At 35.6% G+C, this 18,685-nt stretch overlaps 1 pseudogene; it reads left to right on the top strand.

The window, feature by feature from the left end:
- Positions 1-1,629: 1,629 nt before the first annotated feature.
- Positions 1,630-3,608, top strand: LOC110285463 (annotated as a pseudogene).
- Positions 3,609-18,685: the final 15,077 nt, after the last annotated feature.

Genomic DNA, 18,685 nt, shown 5'->3' with positions numbered 1-18,685 from the left:
TTAATTTGGTCTAACGGTGCAGAAAAAAACATGGATCTGTTATATTTATCTTTTTGAGTAGGATCATTATGATGGCATTTCAGTATTGTATATTAAATATGAACCTAGCTAGGTAAATTATAAGGCTGAATTTTGATAAATACATTTTAATTATTATCAACAAACAAGTAAGCTAGAAATTACCCCAAGTATTTTCAACCAAAGGGCTTTAATGCGGATCTGATTAAATAAGTGATGGGCAAGCTTGTCACTATCCATATTAACTAACAATGAGGAAACAAAAGATTTAGCACAGGCAAGGGTCTAGCATGAACAGACAGAAACCACTGTCTTATGAAGATGTGTGGACCAACCACAACCTCAAGAAAAAAGCATTTCATTAAAAATGAAGCCACATAAGAAGCACAGAACAGACAGATGCTGGATACTTCTCATTTCACAAACAGAAATATCATCTGTTGCCTCTATTTGCCCTTCATCCTCTAAGCCAACTTAGAAAAAGGTGACAGATCTGTTTGGAAACACAAGTTTTAAACAGTTGTCTGACTCAGCAGGGCAAAAGAAGCACAGCAAACAGATCCAACTCACAAAGGGTAGGCATAGGCTATGTCCAAAACAAGCAAACAAGCAAATAGACAAACAAACAAATAAATGGATACCCATTAAATAATTGAAATTAGAGTAAGCCTAGAAATTAACATAAAATTGACACGATATAGATTTTCCTACTAGTCTCATTTACACATATAATTAGTTTTAAAGACCCTCAGAATGTCAATGCAATTAAAATTACTTGGAACACTCATTTAATTCTATGTAATTGTTTAAGATCCCACACTACCACAATATCCATGATATTTAAAAACATTTTGATACAGAGAAAACGCATGTTCAAACACCAACATTCCTTTAGAAAAGCAATGCAGTTATAAACTGTGTTGGTCAATCATCCAACCTTTCCTAAGTACATCAAAAACAGGAAAATGATATCAGATTTGGAGATTTTAGCTTTAAGAGTGGAGAAGGTATAAAATGTATACCACACACCAACCATTCTAAATAGTTTTCTAGGGAATAGCTAATTACTAGTATGTTGAAGATTTGAGCTCTCACCACAATCAGTTCTGATAAGAAGACTTACAAACGTAACTTCTAACCTCACAGGCATATCTTTATCTTCTCTACTCATTTGTACGATTTTTAAAACATTGATTTCATTAATATGTGTTTGTGTCCGTGTCTGTGTGAGTATGCCACATGTTTTCTTTCCATGGAAGCAAGAAGAGGAAGTGGGATATGCAAAGTCGTATTTATGGGAAGTTGTGAGCTACTGATGTGACTGGTTGAAATCAAACTCAAATCCTCTAGAAAAATCAGCAAGCATTCCTAACTGCTGAGACATTTCCCTCACCCTACCATGTTTAATTAATTAGTTATCAATTCATTTTAAAATTTTCTTTCCTTAGTATTGAGGTCAAAATAAACACAACCCAAGCATTGTCACATTTGATTTAAAACACAGATATATACTCTCACATTCGACAGACCTCCGGCGGTGGTGTAGGACGCCATGCGTCTCCCAGGACTCGGTGAGGTTGGTCGTGGCCATGGCAGACTTGGAAGGACAGGATGACTCCGACGAATAAGGCAGTTGAGTTGCAGCTCCAGGTGAAGCACAACGCAGAGGAGCTGCAGGACTTCATGAAGGACTTGGAGCACTGGGAGAAGGACATGAAGGAGAAGGACCTGGAGCTGAGAAGTCAGGGTGGCGTTGCTGAGGAGAATTTACCTCCTATTCGAAATGGGAATTTTAGAAAGAAGAAAGGTAAAGCTAAAGAGTCTTCCAGAAAAAAACCAAAGAAGAAAACACGAAAAAGAGAATAAAATCTTACGACTATGATGCCTGGGAAAAACTTGATGTGGACAGGATTCTCGAGGAGCTTGACAAAGAAGACAGCCCCCACGATTCTCTGTCCCAGGAGTCAGAGTCGGACTAAGATGGCATTCCTGTGGATTTCCAGAAGGCCCTTGTGCTAAAAGAAAAGGGCAATAAGTACTTCAAGCAAGGAAAATACAATGAACCATTGAATGCTACACGAAAGGCATGGATGCTGACCTCTACAATCCCGTGCTGCCAACAAATAGAGCATCGGCTTACTTCAGATTGAAAACGTTTGCTGTTGCTGAGTCTGACTGTAACTTGGCAATTGCCTTGAGCAGGACTTACACCAGACGAGGTACAGTTAGGTTTGCTCTGCAGAAGTTAGAGGACGCCAGAAAATATTATGAGAAAGTGTTAGAACTGGAGATAGATAACTTTGAAGCAACAAATGAAAATTAATCAGGAAAATTAATCAGGCTTTAACATCCAAGGAAAACTCAGGTCCTAGAGAAGCTGCTGCTGCCGAGAGTAAGCAGGAGAGAAAAAAACCAAAGGGCAATCAGCAGGGTAGGCAGAAGGCCACTGTGGAAAAAGACCTGGGCAATGGATTTTTCAAAGAGGGGAAATACGAGCAAGCAATTGAATACTATACCCGTGGGATAGCAGAGGACCGCACCAACGCCCTGCTCCCAGATAACAGAGCAAGGCCTCTCTTAAGATTCAGAGATATGAAGAAGCTGAAAGAGACTGCACACAAGCTATCGTACTAGATGGCTCATACTCAAAAGCGTTTGCCACAAGAGGAACCGCAAGGACATTTTTGGGAAAGATCAATGAGGCCAAGCAAGATTTTGAAACTGTTTTACTTCTGGAACCTGGAAATAAACAAGCAGCAACCAAGCTTTCCAGAATCAAAAGGAACTCATTGAGAAAGCCCGTTGGGATGATGTCTTCCTTGACTCCACACAGAGATACAATGTGGTGAAAGCTGTGGATAATCCTCGTCCTCCTCGGGGATCGCCTAAAGCACTCAAGAAGGTTTTTATTGAAGAAACTGGCAATTTGATAGAGACTGTTGATGCACCATAGTTCTGCCACTGTTCCCGAGAGTGATCGAGCAAAGGAGGCTATGGGCACTGGAAGCAAGAAGAATTCAAGCCAGGGCACCTCTCTCCCTGCAGGGGATAGGCCAAGAGCTAAAGTGTTGAAAATAGAAGCAATCAATGACTCTTCAGCCCCACAAGCACAGGTGGAGGTGAAGCAGGATGCACCTCAGCCTGTGAGTGAGAAGGCCTCCGTGAGGGAAGAGCAGACGCCAGGTCAGCTGGCCGCTGCTATTCTGCCTCTAGTTCCTGCCAACTCCTTCCAGCTCGAGTCTGATTTCAGACAGTTGAGAAGTTCCCCAGAGATGCTGTATGAGTATGTAAAGAAAATTGAACCATCTTTGTATCCGAAGTTTTTTCAGAAAAACCTAGATGCAGATGTATTCAATCAAATCATTACAATTTTACACGACTTTTACATTCAGAGGGAAAAGCCAACTCTCATCTCTGAAGTCTTAGAACAACTTTCTCAGCTGAGAAGTTTTGACATGGCGATGATATTTATGTCAGGACCTGAGAGAAAGCTTACAAATGTATTATTATTCAATCGCTTAGAAAAATCAGACCTGAAGGAAGATTCTGTTGAAGAACTCAAGAAAAGATACAGCAGCTTACCTCCATGATTGGACATGTACATTATTTTCTTTACTGAAATCAATTGTTTGACTTTTTACAAAAGTGAAATCTTACCCGAGAGGGGTTTCCTCTCTCTGGATGGCAGTTGATTCACTATAAGTATTCTGTGGCCTAACTAGTGAGAGATGCTTCAGATAAACTAAGTTTCTGTGAGTTATAGATTAAAAAAAAAAAAAGGAAGTGATATCATCACAAGGAATGACTTAGTATTACACTACTGAGAGGCATAAAGAGGAGTCAGAAACTCATAGCATCCCCTAGGCCACCATATAGAACCATGGATATTTGTTCCTAAAAGAATTATAAAAAGAATAACTCAAGGAAACACCTACATATATAGATAAGCTGAAATCTTTTTCTCCAACAAAAATAAATTGAAGACAAGAATACTTTGAATAAGATCTTAGTATTTGAATCTCAGAAAACCCTACTGTCAATGCATATTTTCTTTAAAAATTATATTCTTTTTTGTGCACATGAATGTCATATGTGATTGCACATGCAAAGAAACCAGAGGAGAGCATTTCCTACATTGAAGGAAAAATTACATGTGGATATGGGTGCTGGAAACTGAATCTGGGTCCTCTGCAAGTGCAAGAAGAACCCTTAACTGAAGAGATGGTTCTCCAGCACTTTGTCTATGGGGTTTTTTTCTTACTAAAGTCTCTTATTGATTTTGATATGATGAAAATTAAACCTAATTTAAGAAATATAATGAAACTTTTTATAAACCTATAATTAGAAACATCTAGAATAATTTCTATTGAATTGTAGATGACTTATTCAAACGTTACCCATCAAGACATAAAGTAATATTTTCATCACCCACTACTTTTGCCATGTATTGTGTATACAAAATGACTTTGTTTTAAAAATACAATCATGGTAAATATAACAAATAACAAATTCAGAGAATAAATAATACATTATTGAAGTGCTCCCATAATATTATCATTAGTAACTCAGCCCTTATCATCTGTCCATCCAACTACCAAGCTAGTTCTCAGCTCACAGAAAATGCCCTTGTGGAGACATGATAAGCACATCATTTTGCTCCAAGATTTATTCTTCTAATGAAGGTAAATCTCTGTGGGCATGAGAAGACTATTATAGAATCCTATATTGAATTTTCATTAAAATGTCTAGTTATTACTTCTTCAAGTTTCCAAGTTTTCCAAATGTGGAAACCAAGAAATTATTACAATCTGGAAGAATATAAGTAGGAAGTCTGACTGGATGTAAATGAAAATGTAGAAAAGCATAAAAGAAATGTGTATATTCATAGAGATAGTAACATATGCACATTTGTTAATAAGAATATCAATATTGACTGTTCAACAATGATAGAGAAAATTAGGGCAGGAAAATATAAGCATGGTATTTGAGAGACCACTTGCAACCTTATAACCCTTTAGATAATCTGTAAAACAAAAAATTTTATTTTTATTATACTACTTAACAATATAAATTGTAACAAGTGCTGATTTGTAATGTGACATTTTCAGATCTGCATCAATCATGCACAAAAAAATTAGTAAATGTGCAGGTTATTAACATCCATTTTAAACTCTGTGAAAATATATGCAACCTCCCATAAAATAAAGCTATATTTAGATAATGAATCTATTTAAAATATCAGTATGTTTAAAATATATTTGTCAACACAGACACCACCTGCTCACCAGTGCTAAATATACTACTACATTGTAAATCTCCATATGGCCCTGGAATCAGCCATCTCATTGGTTGCTCTGCTTTCTTTACCCATATCTAAGGCATTCTGGTCTCCCAGCCTCCTATCATCATGTATCTAAGTGTAAACATACTGCCCTTTGTAGCATACTGACTAATAAACTAAAACAGTCAACTGTGGTAACATTATTGCTAAGGAACTAGAAATGGTTCTTAATGATATTTTCCTTTTTCTTCACATTTTAGACTGTCAACTAAGGGTTATCATCCTATTCCCCGGAGTCTTTTATGTATTTTCCAAGAACTTGTAGCCACAGATGCCTTCCAAACCTAGGTCTACTGAGATTCTTCAATTTTTCAGCTAATTTAGGTATCTGGTTTCTGCTCTAACAGATGGACTTACTTACCAACTTAGGGAATGAAATGAAAATCTTTCTTTAGATCTATCTTTAGAATAAATTAGTATTGTAGATCATTTTTTACAACTGTTTCCAACGGTTTTATCATGCAGAAATATTATTTGGTCTTAGGTATCTTCTGAAACCAGGCTACACACTACCTTTATATCTATACTCTTACCTTGCCAACTACCTAGGACTGGTTAAGTTGTGGATCTTGAAATATACCTAAAACAGCCACTTGACTGAAACACCACAATACCTAGGAGACACTTTCAATATTTGTCCTTATGTCCTCAGACAAGCTTACTTCTCACTATTAATCAAGGAAACTTTGCTGTGCAATAGACAGAAACCATTAGAGAAAAAGTTTCCCAATCAAAATGCAGAGTTGTAGATGTCAGTTTCAACTGATTCATCCACAACACAACTTGTATACCCAAGGCTTAAGAATCATTGCAGAAGATGGAGTAGAAAGACTGTAAGACTCAAAGGATCAGGGAGTTTGCTATGTGATTGTGTGTCCTGGAATTTTCAGAAGCAACACTCATAAAGTCTGAGTATGATCAATTATGACTGCCTAAACATTATGTAAACAAAGAGGTACTAATAGATATACTAATGTGCAGTCTTCTATCCAAAACAAAGAACTGCAGGCAAATAAGTCTGTTGAGAGCTGGAGAAATCAGTCTTTCCTAGGGAGGGGCTCAATAATTGGTAATGTAATATCAAGATGGTCATCTTTAAAAGCATATATATACAAGAGACATTATATTAACTGAGTGTGGTAATTATATATAATACATATATATATTAAAGAAATTAAAGAAAAGCAGCAATTAAAGAAAAACAGATTATGATTAAAATGTTGAAGAAACATAAGGGCTTTTGGGGGAGGAAAGAGAGAGTTAAGTATGCACTTATATTATAAGCCGAAAATATAAAATATATTGTCAGAAAAGTATAGTAAAATATACTAGCATGTGGCAGGCTGAAAGGTGAAATGATGTCTCATTCTGTGCCTGCTCAATGGAGTCTCAGTAATCAAAGAATAAACTTGGAATTTGATCAAAACTTAAAACATTGCCATTAAGATATTGAATTTAACATTGTGGCTAGCTACACCTCCTGATAGAAGTTTCTGATCAGATAGATGGTGACAAAGGGCACTCTTAAATTTTTATAACCGAAGAATATTGTATTGTACTCTACTATTGTATTGTAAGCTACTAAGTTTTGTGTTTTTCCCAGTGTACACAACAGTGCTTTTAACAAACGTTGTTCTTTGAACTAATCATATTAAGGTATTAAATAATATTTAATATTTCATTTCAAATTTTTCATTACTAAACAATATTTACTTTGTTTTGGAAACTAGCCAGTTCATTAAATACCCTTTGCAATGTTCTAGCAAATCAAATTATCCAGGCTGTGATGCAAGACTTCCACTGCAAACACAAGCTCTTGATAGTCTATCAACAATGTGCAAGCTGCTCTTTAGTTCTGAACTTCTGTGGGTTGATTACGCTAAGAACAGTTTCCTAACTTAGCTTTCAAGATAAAAAACAATGGATAAGAACCTGCTTACTCATCAATGATCAGACATTTGAAGTAGATAGGGAATCTCATTCTAGTCGCCGCCAGCACTCATAAGTTGGAGGGAGAAGGACCAGGTAGTTTGCAGTTCATGCCGAGACTCATTCCCAAAGGCTTGTGTTCAAGCAGACTAAAACATGTAATATTTAACGCTGCCACGATCAAAGACTAAAACCTAGGACAGAAACTGTAAGGCCAGGCAACAGGAAAATGAAGAAGTCACTCAGCTGGCTCTGTATGGGAATTAAGAAAACTCCAAATGATATATCTCATTTTGTCATGTTCTGAACACCTGCCTTATAGATTCATTGAAAATCTCAAGTCTCTTTCATTTGCTGGCCACACAGCATCTCTTATTAGCTTTACTACTTTTTACTTCTGATCATTTCAGGTTTTTTAACTTTTATTTTTATTTTATTGTTTTTTATTCAATCTATTTTATCTATCTATCTATCTATCTATCTATCTATCTATCTATCTATCTATCTATCTATCTATTTATCTATCTATTTATTTCGCTCCAGATTTTATTCCCACTCGCCCTACCACCACCAATCTCTGACTGTTCCACATCCCATACCTCCTTCACACCCCCTGTCTCCAATAGTATGCCCCCACTTCCAACCCCCTACACCACCAGACCTCTAAACTCCCTGAGGCCTCCAGTCTCTTGAGGGCTAGGTGCATCTTCTCTGACTGAACCCAGATCCGGCAGTCCTCTGTTGTATATGTGTTGGGGGCCTCATATCAGCTGGTGTATGCTGCCTTGTTGATGGTCCAGTGTTTGAGAGATCTCAGGGGTCCAGATTAATTGAGACTGCTGGTCCTCCTACAGGGTCACGGTCCTCCTCAGCTTCTTTCAGCTTTTCCCTAATTCAACCATAGGGGTCAGCAGCTTCTGTCCATTGGTTGGGTGCAAATATCTGCATCTGACTCTTTCAGCTGCCTGTTGGGTCTTTCAGAGGGCAGTCATCATAGGTCCCTTTTTGTGAGCGCTCCATAGCCTCAGTAATACTGTCAGGACTTGGGACCTCCCCTTGAGCTGGATCCCACTTTGGACCTGTTACTGGACTTTCTTTTCCTAAGAATCCTTTCCATTTCCATCCCTGAAGCTCGTTCAGACAGGAACAATAATGGGTCAGAGTTTTGACTGTGGGAGAGCAGCCCCATCCCTCAATTAATGTCCTGTCTTCCTGCTGGATGTGGGCTCTACAAGTTCCCTCTCCCTACTGTCGGTCATTTCATCTAAGGGCTTGAATCCTGAATTCAATCCTCCCTTGAATCCTGACATTCTCTCACCTCCCAGATCTATGGTACATTCTGGAGGAACTCCCTAACCTCCTACCTCCCAAGGTTGCCTGTTTCCAGTCTTTCTGCTGGCCCTCAGGGCTTCAGTCCTTTTCCCTAATCCAATACCAGATCAGATTCCACTCTTCTTCCACCCAAGTCCACTTTCATTCCCACGTCCTTGCCTTCCTAGTTGTAATTGCTTTCTTCTCCCTCCCAAGTGGGACTGAGGCGACTCACTTGGGCCCTTCAGATTGCTGACCTTTTGAGTTCTGTGGACTGTATCTTTGGTATTCTGTACATTTTTGTTTGCTTGCTTTTTGTTTTGGCTAATATCCACTTATTAGTGAGTACATCACATGAATGTCCTTTTGGCTGAGTTATCACCTTTTGGCTGATATTTCCTTGTTTCATCAGTTTGCCTGCAATTATAACAGAGTACTCTCCAATGGCTGAGAAGCACATAAAGAAATGTTCAAAGTCTTTAGAGAAATTCAGATAGAAACAACCCTAAGATTCCACTTTACACCAATTAGAATGGATAAGATCAAAACCTCAGGTGACAACACATGTTGGTGAGGATGTAGAGAAAGAGGAGCACTCCTCCATTGCTGGTAGAATTGCAAACTGGTACAACCACGCTGGAAATTAATCTGGAGGTTTGTCAGAAAATTGGAAATAGATCTACCTGAAGACCAAGCAATACTACTCTTGGGGATATACCCAAAAGATGTCCCACCATGCCACAGGGGCACGTGTTTCACTATGTTCCAGGATTACATGTACACAGCACCTTGCCTAATTTTGAGATCTTAATTATGAGGTGTGGCCTCGTTGGAGAAAGTGTATTACTGGCAGTGTGCATAACAGCACCAGTATGTCTCTTTCTCTGCCTACATATCAGGATAGAGTTCTCAGGGATTGCTGCAGCGTCTTGCTGCATACCTCCATGCTGTCTGCCATAATGATAATAGAAACTGTAAGTCAGCTCCAAATAAATATATTCACCCATTTTAGTTGCCTTCATTATGATGACTCTTCATAGCAACAGACCAGCAACTAAGGAAGAAGTTATTTTTATTAATTTAGTTTTAAAAACAACAACAACAACAACAACGCTAATATAGCTCAGGGGTAGAACACTTACCTAACCTGTACAAGGGTCTCATCCTAGAATCATAAATAAATAAATAGATAAATAGATAAATAAATGAGTAAATAATAAGCTAATTAATGTATCAAAACCATGACACTTTTGTACAGTTGTAAATGGCTTTTCTATAAGATGCATGATTATTAAAATATAACCTAAAATCAGTTAATCTCTTACTTGAACTAATATCATACAACACATTATGATTAACCTCAAATCTAACCTTTTCCCCATAGTTTCCAAAATATATATCAAAAGACTTTGAGCTAAGACCAGACCACCTGATTTCTTGTCCATCTGAGCACACTCTTACTTTTTTTCAGTTCCCAAAGGTGATTTATATTCATTCAGAGATAGATGCTATCAGCTTGCCTGTCCTGATGCCTGAGAAACACTGGACCTAGACTTTAGTACCACAAACATATTCCTTCAATTCATATAGTCACTAAAAAATCACCAGTTTCTTCTTCAGCTTCCTCACATACAAAATCAAGTTGTTTTAGCTATAATTCTGTCACACACACTTTAGTCATTGTTGATTACTCCAAATTCTCTAAATACCTTTACTCTTTGCTCTATTATTCATGCATCTACCTATTATTTGGAAGCCCCGAGTCTCAGGATACTGTTGACTATTGGTAGTATTGTATTTCTACAACCAAAATCTATGAGTCCCAAATATAGTAACAGTGAAGGTCAGTTTGAATAGAATATCAGTTAAGGAGAATGTGAAGCTATGGGCCTTTGATCTCAGAGCTTAGGAGTAAAGTTGGCAAATCTCTGTAAGTTCTAGACCATCATGATAGACCTAATGAGCTTCAGGCTATACAGAGCTCTACAATATAAACCCCATATCACCGAAAATAAAAATAAAATATGAAATGTAAATCTATGTGTATTACAGAAAAAGTTAACTTTATTTCTTCTAAATAAAAAATTAGTTCTTATAGATTATAAAGTTTTAACATGAATTAATCCAGAAATATGAAAAATTATATTGGCAAAAATATATTAAAAACAATTTAATATAGTTCATGTGTTATTGACTCCTAACTGATTGTTGTACTGATACAAAAACAATTCAAAATATGTGAGCTTGGACTGATCTTTCAGCACCCCATTTTAAAAGTAAGTACAAGAAACACATAGTTCATCATTGTGCTGTAAAAATGTGTGGTCATCATATAGTCTTCCTATCTATCTTTTTCTCTAGGTTTCCTGAAGTCAAGTTTAAGATTTCATATTGTTTAATTTGCTAATGTATTAAAATACTATTTTTATCAATTTTATTTTAATCAATGATAACCAGAGATATTGAATTTCAGGAAATGTTTATTTAAATATGCTTATTATTTTAACTGTAAAATATTTTAATTGAAGTAAAATCCTAAATTTCTTCAGAAATAACTTTAAATGTCCTATATAATCATATTACATATATAACATTTTAATATCTCAATAGATATCTTTAATTTTTCTATTTCTGAGATATTTATTTTAATTACATTTATCTTTCATTTTCCTCCCTACAAAACCTTCACACACATATACATATACCTTGTACTAGGGTTTTGTTAAGTGACCTTTGGTACTTGTATGAAGCACTACTAGCCCAGAAATGAAAAGATACTGTTCCTTAAGAGAATTTCTTATAGACCTACCTTGCACCAGGTTTTAATTCTTTAACTTAGTTTTGTTGTTGTTGTTAATGTTGTTGTGGTGGTTTTACTTTGTTTCCCATGAAAATTTTAATTCATTTTAAAACTGATCTAGCATAAACATCTCTAGAATCAAAATAGTCAATTTTTTAAAAATGTAAATATAAAAATTATGGAAATTTTATTTAAGTAAATATCCATCACTTGTGACAAAAGACATTTATTCATCATATATTAGTCATGCACATCATTAAATTAACAGATGACATTGTGGACTCTCTTGTTTCCCATAGTCTGTAGGTTTGGATTGGATCAACACATGGAAGTGTCTACCACAATATCAATCATGCAATATCCTCTGTAGTTTTTGTGACAATAGATGTACTTCTATGCCAGCGACCATTGGTGGCTACTGGTGTTTATGACTTAGAACATAACAATAAGAAGATAAGCTATTTCATTTAAAATCTCAATTAAGCTTGTTATATATATATATATATATATATATATATATACACAAACACAACATATATCTATATCTATATAATAGATTGTGTATGTATGTGTGTATGTATGTATGAGTGTGTGTATGTATGTATGTATGTATGTATGTATGTATATATTGCTTGGAAAAAAAACACATTTCCTTGAGTAGGTGAATGGATAAATGGTCAATTATCCAGCTCTATGAAATATTGATCACTGCTATACACACTATATATTCATCAAAGGACATAGATCAGTCTAAAATTCATGTGCTAAATGAAAGAAACCAGTTGGAAAAGAGTGAGTTCTGTCTGACACTAAGTAAATGCACCTTATGAAAGGCAAATCTTCTGTTTCTTTAATGAAAAAAAGAAAATGACTTTCCAGGTTTAATATGCATTGAAAAATAAATCGTGCCCAACTGGTATGCACGTATAGGTTGATTTGAAGCTTTTCTAGCCCCTTCCATTTATTTATTGTTCTGTCCTTTGCCAAGACCTCAGATTCCTAAAATGACATTATGAAATTTACATTTTCACACTTTTAATTTTCATTAAATATTTGAATTTCTACATCTTCTATTTTCCTGCAAATAAATCAAAAATCAACCTAGAGAATTATAAATAAATCCTGGCTGACTTTAATTTATACTGTATTGGAACTGGATCTGTGGATCATATCGAACTAAATTGATTTCTTAGTACTGAGTCTGTCACATTTTATAAGAGATTTAATCTGTCTTAAATTGTATTTCTAAGCTTTCTTATTTTTTAATATTGTCATGCTCTGTAAATTAATCTTCTTTGCACTGGTTTATAATGCAGGTGTTTTGTATTTCCATTTTAAATAACCCAAGTTTATGAAATGTTCCAATGTTCCAAGAGCTGTCCAGAGACATCTTTATGAGGACTGAACATATGCTGTTGCCATTGTAGTACTCTTTTAATCTACAAACTTTCTAAGACATTAACAGATTTCTTATTGTACAGAACAGATATTCTGTAGAATGTCTCTTAATTTGCTTTATTTTCAGAACTTATTATTTAATTCAGATGTTGAAGCTTGTATTGTTTAATTTATATCTGAAGATATTAATGTAATTACGGTATTTTTCCCTTGCCTTTCCTCCTTCCAAACCCTCCCATAGAGCATTGCTTTTCTCCTTAATTCTCTTTTTATTATTTTTCTTACAATCATATATACATATATATATATATATACACACACACACACAAACACATTCTGTCTCAATAATTTTAATTCTTTGCCTGCTTTCAGGGTTGACCATTTGATATTAAATATCTATTGTTGTGTTCTTCCCCACAGAAGAATAGTTCTGTAACTCTGAGCATTGCTTAGTTGTCCTTGGTGTAGGCATGAAACCTCTTGAATTTTTCATGGTACACGTTACTTGTGTCTTATTGTCATCCTTCTTCAGCACATATTTAGACAATCATATTATTATGTTATTGAGAATTTATGGTTGGAGCTCTAACATTACTAGAAGAGTCAGTCTCACAACAAATTCCCAAATCTACTGGTTATTAATATTTTCATATTTCTACTCTCTTTCCCAATATAGTCCTTAGACCTTAGGTATGGCAATTGCTTTCTAGATGTATCCATTTTGTCTGAGATCTTGAACTCTGCACTGTAGTTTTCTGTAATATTTTGCTTTACTGAAAAGATAAGTAACCTTGATGAGGCATGAAGACATCCATGTTTGTAAAGAAAAAAATGTTTACAGTGTACCTAGAGATTATTCTAGCTTGGGAAGTGGCACTTGCATGTTCTCTTCCAAGACCCACTACTTCACTAATGCAGGACACTTAGCTCAGTTTTCTATATTAGACATGATTTCTTTCCTGTTGTGATTGTATGAAGTTATTTAGAGAATAGTATGTTTTCAACAAGTTAAGTATGATACTACTACACCCTTACCATTTTTGTGCCAGACTGGCTTTGGTTTGTTTGTTTGTTTGTTTGTTTTTCTAGTTCATAGATGTCACAGTTGGTCAGGCTATTGGTTGCGTAATTGCTTTGGAAGTGTGTGCAGCACCTTTTGGTACCATGAAAGCTAGTGCTCAGAAAGGAGGCTCAGCTCACTTCTAGTTCAGAGATCTCTGAACCCTGTGTCTGACATGGATTGTGTCTCCCAAAACAAATGTATCTTCCACCTTTGGGGATAATCAAGAGAAAAGGCAACATCTATAATGTTTTAGGAGTATTCTTGATAACTTTAACCAACAACTCATAGTAATGTCTTTCATGGTTAATGGTGCGATTTTTACTATATAAGCAGCCTTCTATGCTTCTGTGTAGCATTCTCAGCCCAGATAAGAAAATTATGTTAAAGCTATATTTGTAGATTTATACAGAGATTTATGTATTTTACATGCTGTTTAATTTTTGTAACTATTTAATAATACGGTTATTTCAGATGTTTAAATATATTCTCACTATTATTTAACTCCTTCCTTCCTTCTCTAGTATTAACCTCCCCCTTTTAAAAAAATGTTTCCAGTCAGATCACATGTATTCTGATATCCCCTCTCTTTTGTCATATCATAATACATTGACATAGTTTCTTTTTTACTTCCCTTGTTTCTCTAAATTCTAGCTTGTAAATCAATGTTCAGTGAATCACCTCCTTGCCTACATCTTCCAGTGATTCATATAATTGCTTGCATAATAAACAGACAAATTCTAATAGAGTTTCTGCTCCCAAGACTGCAGAAAATGTGTAGTATCCAATCTTTCTCAGGAAAAAAATTATTCCGACTTTATAAATGAAGTACTTGTTAGAGGTTGAATAAAACTCAATCCACTTTTCTCTATTAGTTTCACTAAGAAAAAAAAAATCTAATTGCTTTTCATATAATATACAAATTTCTCCCTGATTGTCTTAGTGGTCTGTGACCACTGATTCCATTAGAAAGCAAGCTTTAATTTGTTTGTACTAATATTTTAAATAAAAGTCTCTATTAAAAATTTATTTTTTGATGGGAAGTAAATATGTAAGTAATTCAAAATTGACATCAGTACATTATACTACTTTAAGTTTTTAAAGAATAATTGAAATATCTAAATTGAAGGTGAGTGATGTCCTTGCTAAATAAATTTATACCCGCAAATAGAAAAGTTCAATTTGGTGTTCATTCTGTTAGAACCTACCCAGTGCAACCATACCTATACACATGAAAAGGAAAGACTTTAAGAAATCTTGATTACAATGTTCAAATGAATGCATGAAGTTGTGATGTTTATTAAAACAACTTTTAGTAATGCCTAGGCTTGTTATTGATCATAGAGATGGAAAGAACTCTTACTTGTCAAGGAAATTTTCAATTTTGACAACTCGCACCAAGTAACAGGTTAATTGCAATGCTCCTATTATTCCTTGCTAAACTATCACTTAGTAAGGAGGTATGTGAGGAAATCCAAACAATATTTTCTGACTGTAAAATGAGACACTTTCCTGAGTGTTCAAGTTGTCTGGATAACAAAAATGTGGTTGCTTTCTGTAATTAAAAGATGTCAGGTTCTCTTACAGTAGAGATTGTAAAAGAAGAGAACTTTCCCATTTGTGAGGTCTCAATGAACCTTGTATAGAAATATTAGCTAAGACTTAGAATAAGAAAAAAACTATATTAATTGCTAGAGATTACTTTGTTCTGTTTATGTCCATAGATGATCATCTCTGCATTCTGATAGCCCTTTTAAACTTTCTTCAAACTTCTTTCTACCCAAATAAAGGAACTTATGATTTTATCACAGATTTTCAGGGATAAGAATATAAGCAAAAAGTTGCAAATGTAAAAATACATATTTGTTATTTTTCATTTACTTATGATATGATGTATAAAATAAATGGTTATGTGAAAGAATATACAAAATACCTTTAGATGTATATTTATCAAATTTTATAGGATGGGCATATTAACACACATCCTTTATCTCAGCACTTAGGAGGCAGAGGCAGACAGATATCAATGACTTCAGGAACATCCTAGTCTACTTAGAAAGTTTTAGGCCAGCTCATGATGCATCATAAGACACTGACTCAAAAAGTAAAACAACCTTGGAAAACTCATTCTTAAATGGAGTGTGTCCATCCACTCAGAATTCAAAGAATTCTGAAGAAAAGATAGAAGGAACCAGTGATTGAGGGTGGAAAACAGTAAAGAAACAAAACAGTTTCTAACCATGATGGGACTGATACACATATGAGCTCCCAAAGACTGTGGCAGCATTCACAATGCCTGGACAGGTCTAAGCCAGAAGTGGTCAAAGAGATAGGAGAGAAGTATATATAGCCCTCATTGTTGACTCCTAATCAAATTCCATTGATTCCATTGATAATTGCTTACAATGAAAAATTACTTTTCTCCAAGGTTGTCTGGCTGGGTATGCCAATTATATTTTAAGGCAGACCCCATGACTAGAAGTAGATATCAAATACAAAATTAACTTAATGTTTTTATTGAGGTTTTTATCTTGTTTTTGTTTTCTCTTATAATTCTTTGCTTGATTCATTTTCCTTTACCTTCCAGATCTTTTGCTTAAATATTATAATTTTTTGTTTGTTTGTTTGTTTTTTGAGACAGGATATCTCTGTATAGCCCTGGCTGTCCTGGAACTCACTCTGTAGATCAGGCTGGCCTTGAACTAAGAAATCTGCCTGCCTCTGCCTCCCAAGTGTAATATTATAAATTCTAATTTATATTAAGTTTCTATTATAGGCAGAAAATAACTGAAAATCAAATAATCACAAATATAGTCAATAAAGAAAGCTTATGTGAAGAAGTTCAGATTAGAATTTTATAGCCAGGGTGAACATTTTACAGGAGGTGGTTAGAAAAAGTCTTAAGTCTTGTCAGAGGTACCACCTGAGGTTTTAGTAATTAGAACAGGCTGATGTATGTCAGCAATAACTCTTCAGACAAAAGGCACAAACAGGACAAGTTCTAAAATCAGTACAGAAATTTGCAAAAAAAGAAAAGTAAAGAAAAGAAAAGAAAAGAAAAGAAAAGAAAAGAAAAGAAAAGAAAAGAAAAGAAAAGAAAAAAGAAAAACCCAGAACGCCATCCTGATACTGCCCCACCTAGGGATCTATCCCATCTGCAGACACCAAATCCAGACACTATTGCTGATGCCACGAAGCACTTGCTGACAGGAGCCTGCTATGACTGTTCCCTGAGAGGTTCTTCTAGTACATGACTAAAACAGATGTGGATACAGACAACCATCAACTGAGCTGGGAGACCCCATTGCTTGATCTAGGGGAAGGACTGAAGGAGTTGAAGGGGTTTGCAACAATAGAACAACAATATCAGCTAACTGGACCCCTCAGAACTCCCAGAGACTAAACCACCAACTAAAGAGTATACAGAGAGGTATCCATGGCTCCAGATATATATATCAGAAGATGACCTTATCTGATATCAATGGGAGAGGAAGCCCTTGGTCCTGTGGAGGTTTGATGCCCCAGCATAGGTGAATGCTAGAGAGTTAAGATGGGAGTTGGTGAGTGGATGAAGGAGCACCCTCTTAGAGGCAAAGAGGAGGGGGAGAGGGAGATGCGATGGGGAGTTGTGTGTGTGCGGGGTAACCGGGAGGAGGATATCATTCAAAATGTAAACAAATAAAATGAGTAGTTAAAAGAAAAAAGGTTGCCTGTAGCCTTACAACCATGGGAAGAACAACCATGATATTTGAAGAAAAGTCAGGCTGGCAGTCTCAAATTGGGGAAAGTTCTATTCTGTGATTTCTTGTTTAAAGCAAGGAGGAAATTACTGGATTCTAAAATCAATTACATGGTGTAGATCTACAAACTGCCCAGAAACAAAGGAAGACCTTAACAAGGATGCTAGAAGTATAGTCTTTTCCCCCACTGTTCTCATTTCTCCTCATTCTTCTCTTAGATTAATATGATTTATACGTTAATATTTGAATATCTATCTCCCTAGAACATATTTTACCCCAGCATTGAACTTTACTGTGTTCTCCTACATAGCATATTGACTCTATACCATCAGCTGCATTACAGGAAGATAATTTTAAGTGTTTATCACCATAGTAGAAGAAAACGTCCAGCACCTTCTCAGGAAAATAAATTTATAAAGTATAGGCATGTACATAACTTCTGGATGCATACCCTGTATGATTCTTTCAGGGCTATATACAAGGCAACTAAGTGAGCATTGAATTCTGCATGCTTTAACATATCTTGCGGAACAGACAAGAACATACAATAAATCACAGCACAAGGGCTCTACCAAGTTATGAAGCCATAAACCCAGTATGTGACAAGGGTAGATGTACCTAGGACACAGGTGGGACTCAAAAACCCCACTGTGAAGTTGAAAATAGAAAGAAAAAAAAACACAGTTTGCAAGAATAAGTCTTTGTCTAAGAACATATGTCATCTGCATTACAAATGGCTTCCTAGGAGAAGAAGGCAATGTGGAGGGAGATAGAAAATGAGGATAAAACAAAACAGAAAACATCCATGTCTGAGTGATGACAGCCAGATTGTAATACCAGAGAAATGTGAGACGCATTGCCATCTCACACCTGATAACAGCATGAAGGTTAAGTACTGTACATTAAGCCTAAACATAAAATAAATAGTGCAAAAGAACATTTTACTCATTTCTGGCATGAAAAATAGTTTTCAAAGTCAATTAGGGTATAGCATGGATTTAGTTTGCATGCAGTCACAAGCCTCTGGCCAGTGAGTGGTTCTTGGGCCAGAAAGAAAGGAGCCCTAGCAATTGAGCCTCTTTTTCTTT

Source organism: Mus caroli, chromosome 1, assembly GCF_900094665.2.
Source record: "Mus caroli chromosome 1, CAROLI_EIJ_v1.1, whole genome shotgun sequence".
Taxonomy (NCBI): domain Eukaryota; kingdom Metazoa; phylum Chordata; class Mammalia; order Rodentia; family Muridae; genus Mus; species Mus caroli.
Note: the sequence above shows the minus strand (reverse complement) of the source record. Positions and strands in the feature narration are given on the sequence as shown.